The following is a 17466-nucleotide window of genomic DNA, read 5'->3' on the forward strand; positions in this document are numbered from 1 at the left end:
TAAAAGCTGGATGCAATGGAGGAACTACTTCCTGAAACTTGTGGATGTGCTAAATCAATGACTGGTCACTGATTAAAGGCTGGAGCACTCACCTTGAGCATTAACACCTCAGCTGATCAGCATGTGCACATGAGTACGTATCGGTGCAAAGGATTGTCTTCTGCTTCAACCGACAAACTGCTGGATAGCTTTTAAAGGAAAAAAAAAAAAAAACCCCAAAATAAATAAAATCTGTATTCCTCCAGACCCAGGGGAACAAACAAACCAGATCTTCCGGACCCAAGCCTCAAGCCCTGCCAGTAACAGACACAGCACTAAGGGATGCACAGCACGGCTGGGTGCTTAGGTTACCAACTTCTGAACTCAGGAAAGAAAGGAGGAAAAGGCAAACTTCTGGATTATTTAACAAATTAACTTCAGCTACGATCACTCTTGGTAACTTAATGGAACAGAGGAGCAAAGTCCTCTGCCCAGAGACAAGAAGTGACTGTGTATGGCTCAGCTCACGGCCACATAACACACTCTGACCTCAGTCTGCTGGAGCATCCTCCATATGGGGACAGCAGGGGCAACCTGGATGGCTGGACTCACCCTTGACTACCAGCAAAATGCTGAAACAGTCCTGACCTGGTGCTGTGAGAAAGGAAACACTGCCAGGAAGCATTGACAGGATCAGTTCTGAAAGCAAAGCGAGGTCCTGGCCTCATGCATTGCCCTGTTTTAACCACACAGGCAAACAGCTAAGAAATGTAACTATTTTCTGCTTAAAAGCCGCAAATTCCTTGGAGAAAAGGAAAACTCAATCTGACAAAAAGAAACACTCAGGCAATGGTGATAATCTGGCACATACTGGATAACAAACATTGCCCAAAAGCTGCCAGAGAAAACGGAAATTAAAAGTCACAAGGCAGATGCAGAATAATATCTGTTGTGAAAATACATTATTCAGCCAACACTGGTGGCGGAGACTTTTGGTGCAGTGCAATCTGCACACCCTGGTGACCACATGTGCAGCAAGATGTGCTGCTTGGCATAGCCAAAGAGAGAGCAGCAGCCTTGCTTGGGAGGCATTTGGGAACCAGTGCCCTTACAGGTCAGAACTACTTGTTATGCCACTCTCACTGCATCGCAGCCTTCTGGAACCTGAGTAACACAGACCAGCCCTGCCACGGGGCATGCAAGAAATCATATGGGGACAAGCTGCAGACAAATGGGCTACTAGTCCTTGCCACATGCATCACCAATGGCACAGCATATGCTCCCGGTTACACTGTGGGTCACATTCTGGATGGAGATCTGCAGTCCTCCATCTGCCTTTGAAGAGACAGATGCACACGCTGTACAGCCAATCATCAACTATTGCCCAATTCCATCTTTACTGCACAAGGGCTTTAGCAGACCTGCATTAACTTCATACTGCCTGGACGTCTGCTCTCATGTGTTCAGAGGAGAAACAAGAGAAATGTCTCACTGCTTGTTCCAAGGCTTTCTTCTCTTCACCTAAACAAGGCTCATGAGTGATACAGAAGGAATGAGGGAAGTATTTTTTTCTTGGAGCCCAGCAATCAACCGACAAGACAACAAGGAAGCCTCTAGGGGACTTCTGACCACTCAGGTCATTGATATATTATTATTTTAACAGTCATAAAATCACTTTTGTGATATTTCTCTCCTTGTTTCTTGCCATTCCCTGTTTGTCCATCCAGATACATCTACTCTCATGTATCAGGCTGCACAATCTGTAGTGCAGAGACCATGCCTTCACTGTGTTTATGCAGTGCTCATGCAAGAAGACTCTTGTCTAGCAATGAAGGAGGCTTAGGGATATCTGGTGTCCAGTAGCACAAGCAGCTGACAGTTCTGAGTTCTTCCTCAAGCAAAATTTCATCTGTTTTATGCAATAGCCACTCCAAGTACAACCGCATTTTGCAAAGCACTTTTCTGACAGATTTCAGCCAGGCTAAATGATGGCTCTTCCTCTTGTCAGAGGAAGTACCCTTGCTTTTTGCTTTGACTGTGGATCAGAAAAGCATCAAAGCACAAGGCTCTGCCTAATGACTTCAAACCAGAGGCCTCTGGAGCCACTCTCAAGAGCACGTTCCCTCTCTGGGTACCTGCCACAGCTTCCACCCTCTTCTTGGTGGATGGCCATTCTCAGCCAAAGCACAGCCATGGCCAGCCACTTTGGGATCATGCCAAAGCCACAACTGGGGGCACTGGGCAGAGCTGCCCACACAGCTGGCACAATCTGGCACATCACCGTACCCGTGTGCTACACAAGTTTTGCTGCCACTGCCGTGTAGCTCACTGGTAACAGAAGATTCACAACAGATAATGGTTTAAATCAAATAATGTGATCCGAGCCCTGCTCTACTAACACCATTATCTCTTTACCTTTCCATTGCTTGCAATAATCAGGTAGCGGCAAGTTAATGAATTTCACAGCACGCATCACATAGCACCTTGTTACATAGCTGTTTCTTCTGCATCTGCAACAAAATGAAGGGTAAGACTGTGAAATTACTGACAGAAGGCAAGTAACAGTGTCTACTGACCACGGGAGAAAAGATGCCTCCAAGAGACTCATTCCATCATTCCCCTCTCTTTGGCAAATTACAAGAAATTAGCCCTTTTTATTTCTGGAAGAAATACACCACAGAGCAGTTGTGCCACCAGTGCACTGTCACCACGCTGCACCCGTGGGCAGCTGATTCTGCACTGGAAACCAGAGAGCAGGAGAGCAGAAGCCTGGGGATGGGGGCTTGGTGGTACGCCAGAGAAGGCAGCTCCATACCTTTCACAATTCTTTCCCTTCTCAGTGCACCTGCGGCAGAGAAGGCCAAAGCTAAGACATTTTATATACATTTTTTTGATCACCCTGTTAGCTTAAGCGGAAACTTAAGTCTTCCCAGAACAATAAAATTATATAGCATGCAGAGAGAAACGGGCAAGCACCAGAAGCCCAGGGATCACTCCCAAGGGAAAACTAAATTCAGTTAGGGATGAAAAGAGCCAGAAAGTAACATGAGGGAAGGTAACAGGACCTCGCAGCCAGCAAGAGGATGGGAGAAGAAGCTGTGCTATCAGCAAGTACCAGTGCTGCAAATGCAGGGAGCGCCATGCAGCCCCGTCTCTGCCAGGAAAGGCTCATGGAACAGAAGAATGAGCACACGGGCTGCCTCTCAATCTCCTGGCAGGAAGCTTCTCTACTCCCCTTGTGCCTGGACACAAAGCTTTGGGCAGTAAAGAAGGGAGAGGCACGGTGGCACCCGTTCAGGGACGAGCCAAGCTACGGCACACCCTGCCCTGGTTCAGTGCTGGGAACCGACGGTGATCTGGCTACAAAAACCACAGGAAAGATCGTGTTTGACCCCGTGCAGCTTTTCTCTTAGAAATCACTTTAGACACTCTTCTTGTGACTAGCGCTCAGCGAATCCTACCAGGACAGAATGGGACGTGCTGCAGCAGCAACCCTGACCATGGCATGGCTGTCCCTGCTACCTGCACGGACACAGCTCGGCCACAGAGAGAAAATCCTTTGTGCCAGGAATGTTTACCAGTGCCAGGTGCTGGTAAGCACTGCTCAGGGTGCTGCTGGCACCTGGGATGGCTCAAAGCTCCATGGTTTGTGGCAACAGCCAAAAAGCACGTGCCACCTCCTGAGGACCTCCACCTGCAGTATCCTGGGCTATTCAAAACCCACTATTCCCTTGTGCCTTTGTCTACCTGGAGTCATTCAGGGAAATGAAAATACACTAACTGAATTAAGAAATCTGTTAAGAGACATTTGTCTTAGGCCTCTGATGGAGAATTGAAGCACCATCAATTGCCTTCCTTCCTGCTCCTTTAATTTGCAGAATGAGTGTCCATACAGACTTCTAATGAGGTTTAGTTCTTCTTCCTGAAAAGGTAGCTTAGTTTAACTTTCTTCTATTCCTCCTCTAGACAACTTATGAATTACAGTATTAAAGCACCCTGACTCAAAGGATTCTTGCACTGTGGGAACACTTCCTGCTCAGAGTTTTTCAACAGTTAAAATCTCTGTGCTATCTTTTATGCCAGATTTAGTCAACTAGCCCAAATGGGTCCACAAAAGACATCTGTATGGATGAATGCAATTAAAATCTTCTCCTTCTCCTACTTTCACTCCATTGCTGGAAATGACACAAAACATAAGAAAAAACCCAGTACCTGTTCCATTTTCAGACTGAAGCAACAGCATATTCCTGGCTGCTAATGCAGCAGGGGCAACAGCACTGCAGGGAACTGTTTGGATAATCACATCTTCATTTAAAGAGAACCCAACTTCTTGATCTAAGCCATCACTGCCCTCCATCAGAACAGCCAGCATATCCACGAAATCTAATAAGTGAAGGGAAAAACGTAAGCAGAGGATCCAGACTAACTGGGAAAACAACAGAGGTAGAATGCAACATTCCAGGAACACAAGGTATCTTTCTAGATTCCCCCCCCAAAAAAACCCAAAACAAAACAAAACCGAAGATAAAACCAAACAAACAAACAACAACAAAAAAACACCAACAAAAAAAAAAAACCTTAAATTAGTAACAACAAGATAAATGTTTCTACCTCAATAAACTCATAACGCCTCGAACCATTCCAGGGAGGGCGGCAGGAGGGGCGGGCAGAGCCAGGGCCCCGCTCCGCCGCCCCGGCGGCATTTTCCGGCACGCGGCCGCTCCCGGCGTCTGGAGAGGGGCGCGGGGCCGGGAAAGGCGGCGCAGCCCTGCTCCGATGCCGCTCGGCCGCGGCCCGGGAGCGCTGCGACCGCGCCTCCGCCGCCCGCCGGCACCGGCCCCGGCCGCCCTCGGCCCGCGGAGCCGCCTCCAGCCCTCCCCTCACTCACAGACACCGCCCCGCTCGCCGCTCGCTCCCGCCCCTCGCCCCTCCCGCCGCTTCGGCCGGGCTCCGGCTGGGGGGCTGCAGTACCGCCCTGTGCCCACAAGGCGGCAGCACTTGTCCAGGGGGTCCGCGACACGATGGCGGCCCGTGGGGACCTTGACGGAGAGAGGCGTTTTTCGCCCATGCCTGTCGGCTCCCGCCAAAAACCCGCACGCTCGCGGTGCTGCTGACCCCACAGCCCGTGTGCACGGCACCAGAACCGCCGCGGAAAATCCCGTCGGGGGGCGCCGGCGTTGCGCGCAATTCAGGCAGTGTAAAAAACAGACACGGGTCCTCGAGTTTCAACGTCCTCGTTTTCGCGCCCTCTCGAGAAGGTCAAGCGAGGCCGCGCCACGCCACTCCCAAGATGGCGGCCGCGGGCGGCGGGCTGCAGTACCGCTCTCTGCCCACACGGCGGCAGCACCGCGCCGTCCCCGCCGGCACGGCCTCGGCAGCGAACGCCCCAAAGCGTCCGCGCGGGAAAGAACGGAACAAAAAGCCTGCCTGCGACCCGACAGGAACCGAAAGAAAAAAGCTTTCCTCCTAAACTGCATTTCAACAAGGCTTGGTTTTATATTTTTCAGATTTATACTCACAGTCGGATTGGTAATGGATATTGACGTATAATCGTATTTTTTAAATTTCTTAACATTTATTCCTATTCTAATTTTTATTTCACTTTTATGTTTTTATATATACACCTGTAGACATTGATTATATATTTCCATATTTAGAATGATATCAAACTAAAATGTATATTCATATCTTTTCCATTAAAGCCCTGCCAACAACCAAATAAAAACAAAAAAAGCCCTTTTTTTAAACGATTTTCGAATATTTTTATATTTTTTTCATCATTATAGTCACATTTGAACTTCTACTTTATATAGACGTATTTATAAATATATTTTATATATATATAATAAGGTAGCGAGATAGATAAATTATTTTTTAAATTCTATTTCGTACACACTGCTAATACTTATATTTACTTACCTTTGAATTTTCATATAGATCTTAACGTATTTAGGATATATTTCTATACAAAGACTTCTAATTTTATTTTATTTCTAGTCATAATTTTAATAATAAAACCCCTACCTACTACCAAATCGAAAATAAAAATCCCCTTTATTCTAAATTATATTTAAATATTTCTATACTTCTATTTTTGATTTTTACAAGTACTCATCTATTCTATCACAACATATTGAGGTACTATATTTCGATATACAGTATTTATGACATGAAATGCGTTATAATAAGACACATAGAGTAAAATACGCATTAGGTACTGTATTGATTCCTATTGTTTTGTAATATTCATATATCCACATGTATTAATTATACATTTCTGTATGGACATTTATGTTTATAATCGATATTTATATGCATATAAACATATAAAATACTCCATATCAAACAAGGTTATACCTAATTGTAATGGACAGCATTATTTATGTTACATGTTTAATGTATATGTTTTCCATTTACATTTAAAATTGAAGTTTCATATTCCCATTATCATGTTTATGCATGTGTTCTATTTCATCAGAGTTATAGTTAAAACACTGCAGTTATAATCTAATTCCTAAAAATAAAATGCCAAAACAAACAGCATCAAATTCCCACCAATACCGTCCAAAAAATTCAGAAAGGCTCCACCAGCCAACCAACTACCAGCAAAAAAAAACCCGCACTACACTCCTTTCACTAGCAGCTCTTATCACGTCACAAAAACGAAACAAACATTTTAAAAACCCTATAGACACCCACACAGCAAATCACAAAAACCACTCTAAAGGAAAAAAAAAAAAGCCAACTAACTTACCATACTCCAAACCATACAAGAGACTCCCAACGATTCTAAAAAAAATAATAACCAAAACTCTACCACTACTTTAACTCATAAAGAGAACCCAACGCTCTATAAAATTAACTAAAAAAAACCACCAAATAATTACAGATATAAAAATATGGGAACCACGAAGAAACAAAAAATTCACCCCCCAAATAAAATAAACACCTAAAGAGATCCACCATGGAAATGCCCATGCTCCCAAAAATAAAACCAATAAAAACAACAACCAAACACATCAAACAACAACAAAAAAAAAATTAAATTAACAACAACAAAATAAGTATTCCTAACTCAAGAAACAAAAATTGCCTCAAACCATCAAAACACAAATACCACCTAGAAAGAAACACGTCGCCAAAAGAGATATGTAACCACAAACAATATCTCCCAAGTTCTCTGCAACAATGAAACATACACGGCAATCAAATAAGCCAAACGAATGAAACCCCTATAGTGTAATAAACAAGAATGCATTCATCAATATTAAAAAAAACCTCACCGATTAACTCCAGGGCACTCCCTCAAGCCCAGCAAAACAAATACTACGCCCTCGCGCTAATAAAAGCCTCCACAACCGAATTGAAAAACGACCCTCTATTCCATGCTCCGACCCATAAAAACCAGTGTAAACCTTTAGAAACGCATCCTTAAAAAACCTAAGAACCGATCAAAAATAAATCCAACAACAACACTCAACCCAAAAACAAAAACCTTGCCATGAGCAGCCGAAGCAAGAACGGTAACAACCAAGAAGTGCCCGAGGCCCTTCTGCTACAGCGACTCTGATCAAAAGCCACCGATCCCAGGAGCTCCTCAGGAGCGCCTCAAAAGCAGCGCAGCGAGGGAGGCTGGAAGATGCGGAGCCGCGCTCCCGGCCCCGGGCGCAGCGCGGCTCCGGCAGGAAAGCGGCTCCTCTGGCAGCAGAGGCGGCGCCGCGCCGGCAGACCCCCGCCCGCTGCCCCCGGCCCGGCGGGGCCGGCACCGGGCCCGGGGGGCCCCGGCGGCGCCCGAGCCCCGCGCCCGGAGCGGACGGAGCGGCGGCACCGGCCGGCACCGGCCCCGCCCGCGCCGCCTCCCCCGCCCGCCGGCCCGGCCAAAGCTCCGCTCGGCTCCGCACGGCTCGCACCGGCGCGGCTCCGGCGGGCCCGCGGCAGCCCAGCCGCGCCCAGCTCCCCTTCCGCCCCGGCCAGCCCCGGCACTGCCGGCAGGGCTCCGCGCCGCACCCTTCGCTGCCGGGCCGGGGGCAGAAGAAGCGCCCCGAATGCAGCGGCACAGCCCGACCCCCGCCCTGCCAGCGCTGCCACGGCTGCAGCTCCCTTCCTCTGCAGCCCCGACTCTGACGCCACGCTCCGGCGCTCACCTCACCCCAACAAGGGAAAAGAAACGTAGGCTTCCCTTCAATCGCGTCCTCTAGAAGAGAAGAAAAGAAGCGCCTTGCCTCAAACCATGGCAAAAGGGGGCTTTTTACCTCAGTCCAAACCCCTTAAAAGGGGGGACAACAGGACTGCCCCCTCCAATTCAACCTCAGGATGACGAAATTTCAAAGGGAAAGGGGAAAAGTCCCCGTTATAAAAGCGCACCGGCTCACCTGCTCGGCTGCTGCTTCTCGGCACAAAGGTTTGTCCCTCAGCTCCTCCTTTGAGCAATGCTTCACGTGCCCAAGTGTGTATCCAGGGGATTCCCCGGACCCTGTCCGAAGCGCCCACCGTCCTTCCAGGAGACAGCCCCGGGAGCCCCCCAAAAACTCCTCTCCTCCAGCAGCTCCGTGCAAAAGCCAGCAAAGACAAACCCTCGCCCTAAAATAACCTCCCCCCGGCAGGAGCCGCCCCTCCTCCTCATCCTCACAGCTCACACCTGGGGCTGCTCTGAGCCCTCATCATCCTCACATCAGCTCACACCTGCCGCTGTTGCCACCCTCCAACAGCGTCTCTCCATCTCCAGCACACAGCCCACTTCTCACAGACACTGATCCATTGGAAATCTGCTACGGGTGTTGTCTTTTCTTAATCCATCTGGGTACACGATTAAAGCACGTACATGCATTGATGGTCATTGAGAGAAAGCTTTCCCCTGGAGAAAACAGTCCTTTTGCTGGCACACTTTGATACACCTTCGCAAAAAGCAGAATCAGCACCAATTCCTAAGACCCCTGCCGAGGAACTCAGCCCTCCTTGGGACACCCAAAGCAGCAGACCTCGAAAAAGGAGGGGAAAAGTCAAGCTTGGAGGGGAAAAAGAGGATAGAAGTACAGCAGCCTTTAAAAATGCCTGCACGGAGCAATAGTGGGAACCAGTCACATTTCTTCCTTCCTTGCTTTCTGTGATGACATAAATAGGAAGTAAGAACACGTTAAACAAAAGGCAGAGCTAGGATTTGACAGGTCTTTATTTTGGCAGGCTGCATGGCAAACGCCTCTTCCAGGACTGCGACACGTTTTGGGGAATAGCTGAGAACGGAGGCAAAAGGTGCCGGGAGCCCTTTCTGTTCCCTTCAGCCCCTTGCTCCGCTGGTTTCAGGGCACTCGCTTGGTTCGTTCCTAGAGAAAAACGCTAGGGCATGATTTTCAAAACTACTGCCCGTCCCCAGTCAGAGTTTCCTACATTCGTGGGTACAAATGAGTGGATAGAGAGAGGGCTTCTTTCCAAATGAGTTTAGCCATAGATTCCTGTTCTTTACCAATAGCTATAAAAACGAAACACTTGCCAGGTTTTGGTATTCTACACACACCCCTCCCTGGGAATTTTGGGGCAGCTTTGGGTCCCTCTGCGGGACGGCACCCAGCGTGACCCCCTCCCCTCATTCGCCACCCACCCGCTCCTCCACCGCAGTGTGCGTCCCTCTCCTGGGGACCTTGGGGTGCCCCAAATGCCATCAGAGCCCCGAGTCTTCAGCCCCTAACCCTGACCCCCGAAGAAGGCACAGGGCGAATCAAACTGCCCCGGACAGCAGCCCAGCACTCCCTTCCAGCCCTTCCCACACCTCCATCCCCCAGAAAGGGACTCCGCCGCAACAAGAAAGGGGGGCAGCCCCCAGAAGGCTCGAAGCTCCTGCCCCGCCTCGCTGTCGCGGGCCAGGGGCAGAAAGAGGGAGCGGCAGAGGCGGCGGGGACGCGGCACGGCCGGCACGGCACGGAGCGGGGGCCGCTCGCAGCGCGATGCCGGCGGAGCCGCAGGTCCGGCAGCGCCGGGGCGGGGTCCGAGCGGCGCGGGGGATCCGCCGAGAGCTCCGGGCCCGTGCGGGGACTCCCGCAAGGCCCGGGGGGCGCCGGGCTCCGGCCCTCGGGGCTTTATTCTCCGGCGCCCCGAGCCCCGCGGCTGCGGGGGAAAGAAGCGAAGGGGCGACGGGAAGAGAGGAGGGAGAGCGGGACATGCGAAAGGGCGGGGAGGGAGGTCGGGCTGCGGAGGAAAGCGGGCGGGGAAGGGAAAGGCCGGCAGGGCAGCAAGAGGGACGGGGCACAGAGGAGGGAGAGAGGGGGAATGGAACGGAGCAGCGGGGCAGGGACAGGACAGGACAGGAAGGAGCCGGGTTTGGGGGGGACACGGAAACGGGGGAAAGAGAGGGTACACTCAGGGGAATACGGGCAGGAGGATGGAGCGGGAGAGAGAGGGACAGGAGGGGATCCTCCCGGCTCCGCCCCGGCGCCCCCCCTGCCCGGGCTGCTGCGCTCGGCAGAGCTCGGCTCCGTTCGGCTGCACTCGGCTCCTCGGCCAGCTTCGGCTACTGTCGGCCACGCTCGGCTATTTCCGGCCGCATTCGCCTCCATTCGGCTCTTCGGCAAAGCTCGGCTCGCCTCGGCTGAACTCGGCAAAGCTCGGCTCCGCTCGCCTCCTCGGCCCCTTTCGGCCGCTTTCGCCCACGCTCGCCTAGTCCCGCCCGCACCCGCCTCCATTCGCCCATTCCCACAGCTCGGCTCCCTCCGCCCGGCCCCGGCTCCCTCCGGCTCACACATTTCCTCAGGGCACCTCAGCACAGGGCACACAAACTGCAGCCCCTAAAGGCTTGCGGCTCTTTCAACACACACACTCGTAACTCAGCTCTCGGGACAGAGCTGATGGCTCCTCTAGGACAAGAATAGTTACACGTAAAAGCAATTCCCTCATTTTGCATCTCCTTTTTATTGAACCCCCGCAAAATCCCATCCACATCACAAGGAACGTGCAGCTCCGGTGACGCTATTTGTACAAAGGCCCTGGGGCAGCACACAGCCGGGATTCCACGGAAGAAAGCCCGGTTTGCATTGCAGAGGTTCTCGCTCCGGCACTGCCTGTTTGCAGCTGGGCTCCGCTCCCCTCATGGCCACATCCCCGAACGATGTGCCAGATTTCCCAGAGAGCTCCCAATAAAACTCAGCTACAGTCACTGAGCAGAAAATCCTTTGGGCTTTAGTTCCACCCCTCACCTGTTCCGAGCGCAGGGAACGCGGGTTTTGGTCCCTCATCGCAGCAGCAGGGATGGATTAGGGTTTTGTTTTGGTTTGGTTTGTGGTTTTTTTGTGTGTGTGGGTTTTTTTTTTTAATTAAAAAAAGGGTAATAAAAACAAACCATGTCTGACATAAATGTCTTGAAGTGCCATTCAAGCTTTTTAAACCCAAGCAAACCGTCCTAATTCCCTAGCCCAGTCTTCTATTCATACTGGCTACTTACACCCCAGTGTAGGAAGCTCTGCAGCCTTCTTCTCCTGTCCTGTATTAGACAGAGGATGGATATGAAGGGCACACGCATGCAGTCTTTTTGGTTCTTCAAAAAGATAAAAATGCCTGTAATAAAAATTACAGAAGTAATATTGTTTCTCAAAGTGTTCCAGAAAAGGGAATTTGGAGCTTTAAGGTCCCACTGAGAGATGTTGAATAAAATCTTCCCCCTGAGTTTGCACCCAGTAATAAAATACTGATTTGTTTTTTGACCAGGCAAGGTAGGTCTATAGGAGAACAGCTCAGGAGGCTCTCATGGCTCACGGCGATGAGGATGGAGCAGGGCAGAACGTTAAAGGTGAAGTGTCAGTCCCCTGAATTAATGCCCTGATGGAGCCAATTTTTTTGCTAAGAGACATAACAGATCCTTCCCTTTGTTCCCCAGTTTCCAAGTCACCTGTAATTCGTTACCTGCACCAACCTGCCGCAGCTAAGTGACAAATCCAGCTCCTGTGCTCCAAGCCACGTGTCCCTGACGTGAAGGGAAGTCAGGGATACAGAATCAGCTGTGGAAGAAAGAGAAGACAAAAATCAGAACAGATATTCTTCTATTTCCCCACAGGATCACCAAGCCAAGCTGCTTGCTACCTCTCCAGGACTATGTTTGAAAAGAGTTCCCTAACTCTTTTCTTAGCCTGAAATTCCGGAGTGGCTTTGCCCATGCAAAGCCAACGATCCTACTCACAAGAAGGAACAAACCAGCTTCCTGTTAAATAAAGCACTTGGAAATATGAGCTGCCAGATGCTCTCACTGACCAGCAAAAGGGATCAGCATCCAGGCCCACGTGGAGCTGGGTTTTTAAATATCACAAATAAACTTAACAAAAAATTATTCCTGACTCAAACCCACAATGCCTCAAACCATCAAAACAAAAGTAGTTCTGGAATGACAGCTACACCTCTGCAGACCACAGCACAAAAATAACACTAAAGAATTTCTGACACCTTCCTTTTGAAGATGCTCTTACAGCATATTATCATAGTAAAGGGGCATTCCCTACATCTCTAACCAGAACTAGAGCTAGAGCTATCAGTTACTTTCACATACTTGCATGTCTGTATGGTGGCCTTAGGAGAAGCTGGCAACACCTCTTCTGGTACCACACCTTGGAGGCTCAGATTGCGTCAAAAGCACCACTGAAACCAGCGTGCCAGGAGCTAACTGAATAATGAAAGTCATTTTCTCCATTTCTGTGACAGAAAAGCCCTCCATTTGGACAGCATTATTTGCAGCCAATTATTCTGCTACTTCCAGCAGTGCTCCAGGGAGCTGTATCACTTCTCCGCAGAGCTCAGGAGCTGTTCATTAGGTTGATCTCCTATAGTCTCCAGTTCTTCCTTTTGCTTGCACAATGTGCACCCTGCAGTGCCATATGACAGGAGCTTTGAGTGCTGTCTGTTGCTCTGTATTACCCTCATAGGACTGAGGAACCCGTCCCAGCCAGGGAAAGAACAGCTTTTGATTCTTGGATTAGGACACAAAATGCCACAGTTTATCCTAACAGTGGGAGGAATAAAGAGGAATACCTGGCATACACAGAATTCCACCTTAGGGCAAAGCCCAAGTGACACTGCCCTACAGCAGGATTTGAAAAATTCAGGGTCCATCTCTTAATAAATACATTTTGGCAAGAACCTGCACGATTCTCTTTGACATGTATTTCTCCTTTGTAATGACTCAGTGCTTGGTCTCTAGGACTTCCATATCCCTGACACACTTGCACTCGGATTACTAGCAGGAGGATCACAAACTTAGGTAGTCTCATATCTGTGCAGCATTTAAAGTCAAGGAACACTGGGCTTGGTCAGCAAGACGTCCAGTTTTACAATTTTCCATCACAGCTGCCTACACCTTTTAACATAAACTCGAAAAAGAGACAAAATTCCACCCTACCACTGTTGCAATAGGGAACTGAACTCTGATTTCAGACATTTTCCTCCTGCTTGAGCAGGGACATTGTACAAGATGACTCCACTGGTGGGTCCCTTTCAACCTTAATGATTTTGTGATTTTCAGGGTCTTCAGAGCAAGCCTGCTGAGTTTATAATGTTTTATTTAATTAAAAAAGCTGGAAGTGCAGCTCGAACCCTGAAAGTCAAAATGTGTTTATTCCTTACTTATTACCCTCCAAAGTAGAGCTGCAGCTCAGCAGGCAGAGAGGGACTTCTGTGGACACTGCATTTGTCACCTGTGACTAATTTAATTCAGCAAGCTCTAAACCACAGGTCAGCCTGTTCCATTACAGCATCATCAGGGCAACTTACAAGAACTGAAGCCAACTGAGAGCCCCTTCATCCCAAAGAGGACAAATATAAGCCTTTTACTTCAGCTCAGCAGAACTCTTAGTTCATCCTAACAAGAGGTAATGCATCCCAGCAGGTGTCAGTGAACCCAACCTCTTTAAATACTCATTTAACCCTACCTCAGCTGGTAATCAAAGTCGTGGGGGTGAGGCTAGGCTGAATTTCTCTTTTCTGTCCTTCTCCAGAGTAGTCCTAGTGAAGTGGCCTTGGACTCTGTTTTCTGCAGAGCCTAAGTGCTGCTCATGAAAGCCTCTAGGAGATTTTTCTCCTGCTGCTGCTAGAGCTGTGACTTTGAAGAACTCACTCCTAAGAGCTGGAAATGTAAAAGTCAATTGGATGTGCTGGGCTGCAGTGCCCCAGCGCCCCAGGACAGGCAGTGCCCCTCACCGTGCCTGTGAGAAGGTGAAGCCAACCCACGCCAGGTGCCTGTGCTGGACAAGTGGGAACACTGAAGCCAAGGCTGCTTCCTTCTTGAGGCTTTCTGAGGTGGCTGCTAGGAGAATTTCTCTTAGGCAGTCACTCTCTCGAACCCAGTCTCTCAATAACCTTCTGACACAAATAGAGGAGGATTTTTGTTCGCTATCTCCATGTGTGCAAGGTAGGAAAAGTTAATTAATTGCCAGCATACCAGAGGATTCCGCCAGAGGAATCCTCTATACCAAGGCCTTCCATCAGAGCAGAAGGCACTAACCACGCAAAACCTCCAGCGGGAAGGATCCTAGCAGTCCTCTTCTTTCCTCCTTTGCAAGAAACTGTGCTTAAACATTCCCCAGTAATTAAATATGCTTATGACTCTTAAAACATTTAAAGTTCCTTGAGGGAAGAAGGTGTGTGGAGGCACTATATGATCCACTGTGTTTCTTACGTTTGGGGTTATGTTATATATTCTTACGTAATGGTTTGAAACTTATCTTTATCCCTGCACCGTGTCCTTAGAACAAGGCTGTGAACACTCTTTTTCTCCAAATACAAGAATAATTGAGGAAACAGAACAGTGTTTGTCAGAAATAATGAGGGCAGAGACTGAGGGTGCCAGCATGCTGACTTGTACCACCTTAGGACACTTTTGGAAGTCATCACTCCTGTAATATACTGGATCCAATTTCAGCAAGAGCTCCACTCTCTCCTGTGGTTTCCACAGGGCCAAAAAAGGCAAGAGCTCCTTGAGACTGAGGGCTCCTCATGCCCTCCAGCAAGGAGAGGGTGGGCAAAGACCCATCGGTAGGAAACAGATGATCCTCAGACTGAGCAAGTTGCTAACATCCTCTTGAATGTGCTGTGGAATTGTGCAGGCATTGCCATGGCCAGGGAGAGAGCAAATGGATGCTCTGATAATCTGCAACCTAAATTTAGCTGCAATTCCAGAGGGACAGTCTGATAGCCTGTTCCTAAGACATTTCATTTCCTGGACCTCAAAGATCCCCTCAGCCACTGCAGCTGCATTCTCTGAGGGTATATCGTGCGTTTCAGGCAGTTGGTGTCGGGTCCCTCCTCACTGATTCTGCCCCACATCTTGTGTTCCCAGGCTGAGGTGGGAGACTTGAGTGTAGAAGCAATTATTTATCTCTGCCTAAGAGAGACTTCTGAGTATGATCTAGCTTAAATGCCTGCTTGTAGGGCAGGCTGCACAGCTGAACTTGCCAAACACGGAGAAGCTAAACAGGCACCAAACCCTTGGCTTATTTCTGGGGGAGGCCCTCAGATGGCTTCTGAGCTTCTCCAATCTACGCTCTACAGGGAGTCTGCACATCTCTCCAGCAATTGAAATCTTGAGCAGGGAAGCAGGCTGGTAGCAAAAGACTGAGCTAACACATAGCGAGGCCAAAGGAAACCGAGTGTCAGAAGCACAGCTTTGAGTCCAGAAACACAATCAAAGCCTGGGGAAGAGTGTGGCAAATGCTGGGGTCAGCAGTGCAAGTACAGGGCAAGGCTGGACGGTCCCTGAGCAAAGCACCGGGCACTGCCCAGACCAAACCAAAGACCAGAGTCTAAGCAGGAATACAGGGAGATTTCCAGGAGCTCTGCTGGGCTGGGATAGGCTCCCATGGTAAGCTGAGAGGATGGAGACTCGGCCCCCAAGCTACAGCCACTGGGACAACTCTCCATCACGGGGCCAGGGAACTGTGCAGGGCACAGACTCACCTCATCCCCAGCACTGCTGTCCCCGGAGAGCCCGCTGGCTCTCTGCTCCTGAGAAACACTCTCTTCTCGCAAAAATCCAACTCCCTCACCACCTGCATCTGCTTCTTCTTCAGTATTGCCCGCAACCTTCATTTCTGCTCTCTCAAAGCACTGTTCATCTCCACCTCTTTTTCATCACAACACCTTTCAGTTGACACCTTTGAAGTGAAGAGGCCACTGAATTCTACCATTACAGAGTAAAACCACTCAGTATTGACACAGCCAGCTATTAGTTTTAATCCTCAGTTCTGCATTCCAAGGGATACTTTTGAAAACACACTGAAAACTCATAAAAATACGTGGCATTCACTGGAGCCAGGGCTCACTTCTGCACTGTGCCTTGGCACAAACACGCTCCATCACCTGTGACATCTCTCCTGCATTGACCATTGTTCAAAGCTTTCCTGCAGGGGCCTGACGGAGCAACAGGAGCTTGCTGAGCTTCTGTCAGGGCAGGAGCATAACAGGGTGCAGATCCTGTCCTGACCCCACCAAAGAGGGGTTTTTCCTGCATTCCTTCCTGCTGTGACACTCAATGACAAACATCCTCTGGGCCTCTATGTTATCAAATACAAGGACATGCCAACGTTTAGCAAGGACAATTTCAGCTTTCCCAATCTAAACTTTCCATATGATGCAATGACACTGTCACTTATTTACTGAGAACCCCAGCCCACGTAGCCTAGAGAAGTGTCTGTTGGCTCAGAGCAAGCTTTAGGAGCCTGGAAGAAGCTTGTTTTGGTTTAGATGCCAGGCCCAAGACTGCATTTGAACTCCTGTCTCCCCACCAGAGGTTTCTAACCCATCCCCCGTGTCACATGTGCAACACCAAATTCAGCAGAAAAGCACTTCTGGGAGCAGCTTAGGAATGGAGGAAAGTATAGTTATTATAAATGTTTCATGTATCTGTATGTAAAGATAGATAAATAGATAGCTAAATATGTACAGACATCTGTACACCCACCTACACCGGTATCTATATGAAGTCCTTTTTAGACCCTTCCCCAAATTTCTAAGTGATTGGTGCTTATAGAGGCAAACAAAATGAACTTTTAAGTTAAGCCAACTTGGGTGGCTATTTGTGTCACAACAGTCTCTGAAAAAATGATGACAGCACTTAAAAGTCACCAATAGTAATAATAATAATAATAACAACAGTAATAAAGTATTTTGCTGCTATTTTGGCAGCTTATGCTGCTTCTTGTACTTACTGCTCAATGCCTTGCTATTTCAGTAATTCACTGTGAAGCAATAAAGCAAAAGCCTTAAGGCTGGCTGCTTAGCTTACAAGAAGCTCTGTTACAATTTGGAGAAAAAATAAAACTTGGAGCATTATCAGTAAAACAGAGATTCTACCCATACCCATTAAAAATGCAGTATTTGCTCTGCAGACCTGCAAAAACTTACTTTAAAAGGTTAACTGCGACCTTTCACAAACCCAGGCTCATTTTAGCAGAAGAGTTTCCTGCTTCTCTGTGACTGTGAGATGTATCTATTAAGTTCCTTTCAAAGGCCTTGCCTGACCTA

General features: G+C 48.8%; 1 long non-coding RNA gene across 1 annotated transcript; it reads right to left on the bottom strand.

Annotated features, from left to right (window-relative positions):
- Positions 1–10850: 10850 nt before the first annotated feature.
- Positions 10851–11944, bottom strand: LOC146768555 (uncharacterized). Its single transcript, XR_014950118.1, has 2 exons — positions 11866–11944; positions 10851–11520 (listed from the first exon to the last, which is right to left on the bottom strand). It is a non-coding gene; the product is annotated as an uncharacterized LOC146768555 (long non-coding RNA).
- Between the last annotated feature and the right edge of the window lie 5522 nt (positions 11945–17466).

The sequence above is a fragment of the Lonchura striata genome, chromosome 1 (assembly GCF_050655825.1).
Source record: "Lonchura striata isolate lonStrDom1 chromosome 1, ASM5065582v1, whole genome shotgun sequence".
Taxonomy (NCBI): domain Eukaryota; kingdom Metazoa; phylum Chordata; class Aves; order Passeriformes; family Estrildidae; genus Lonchura; species Lonchura striata.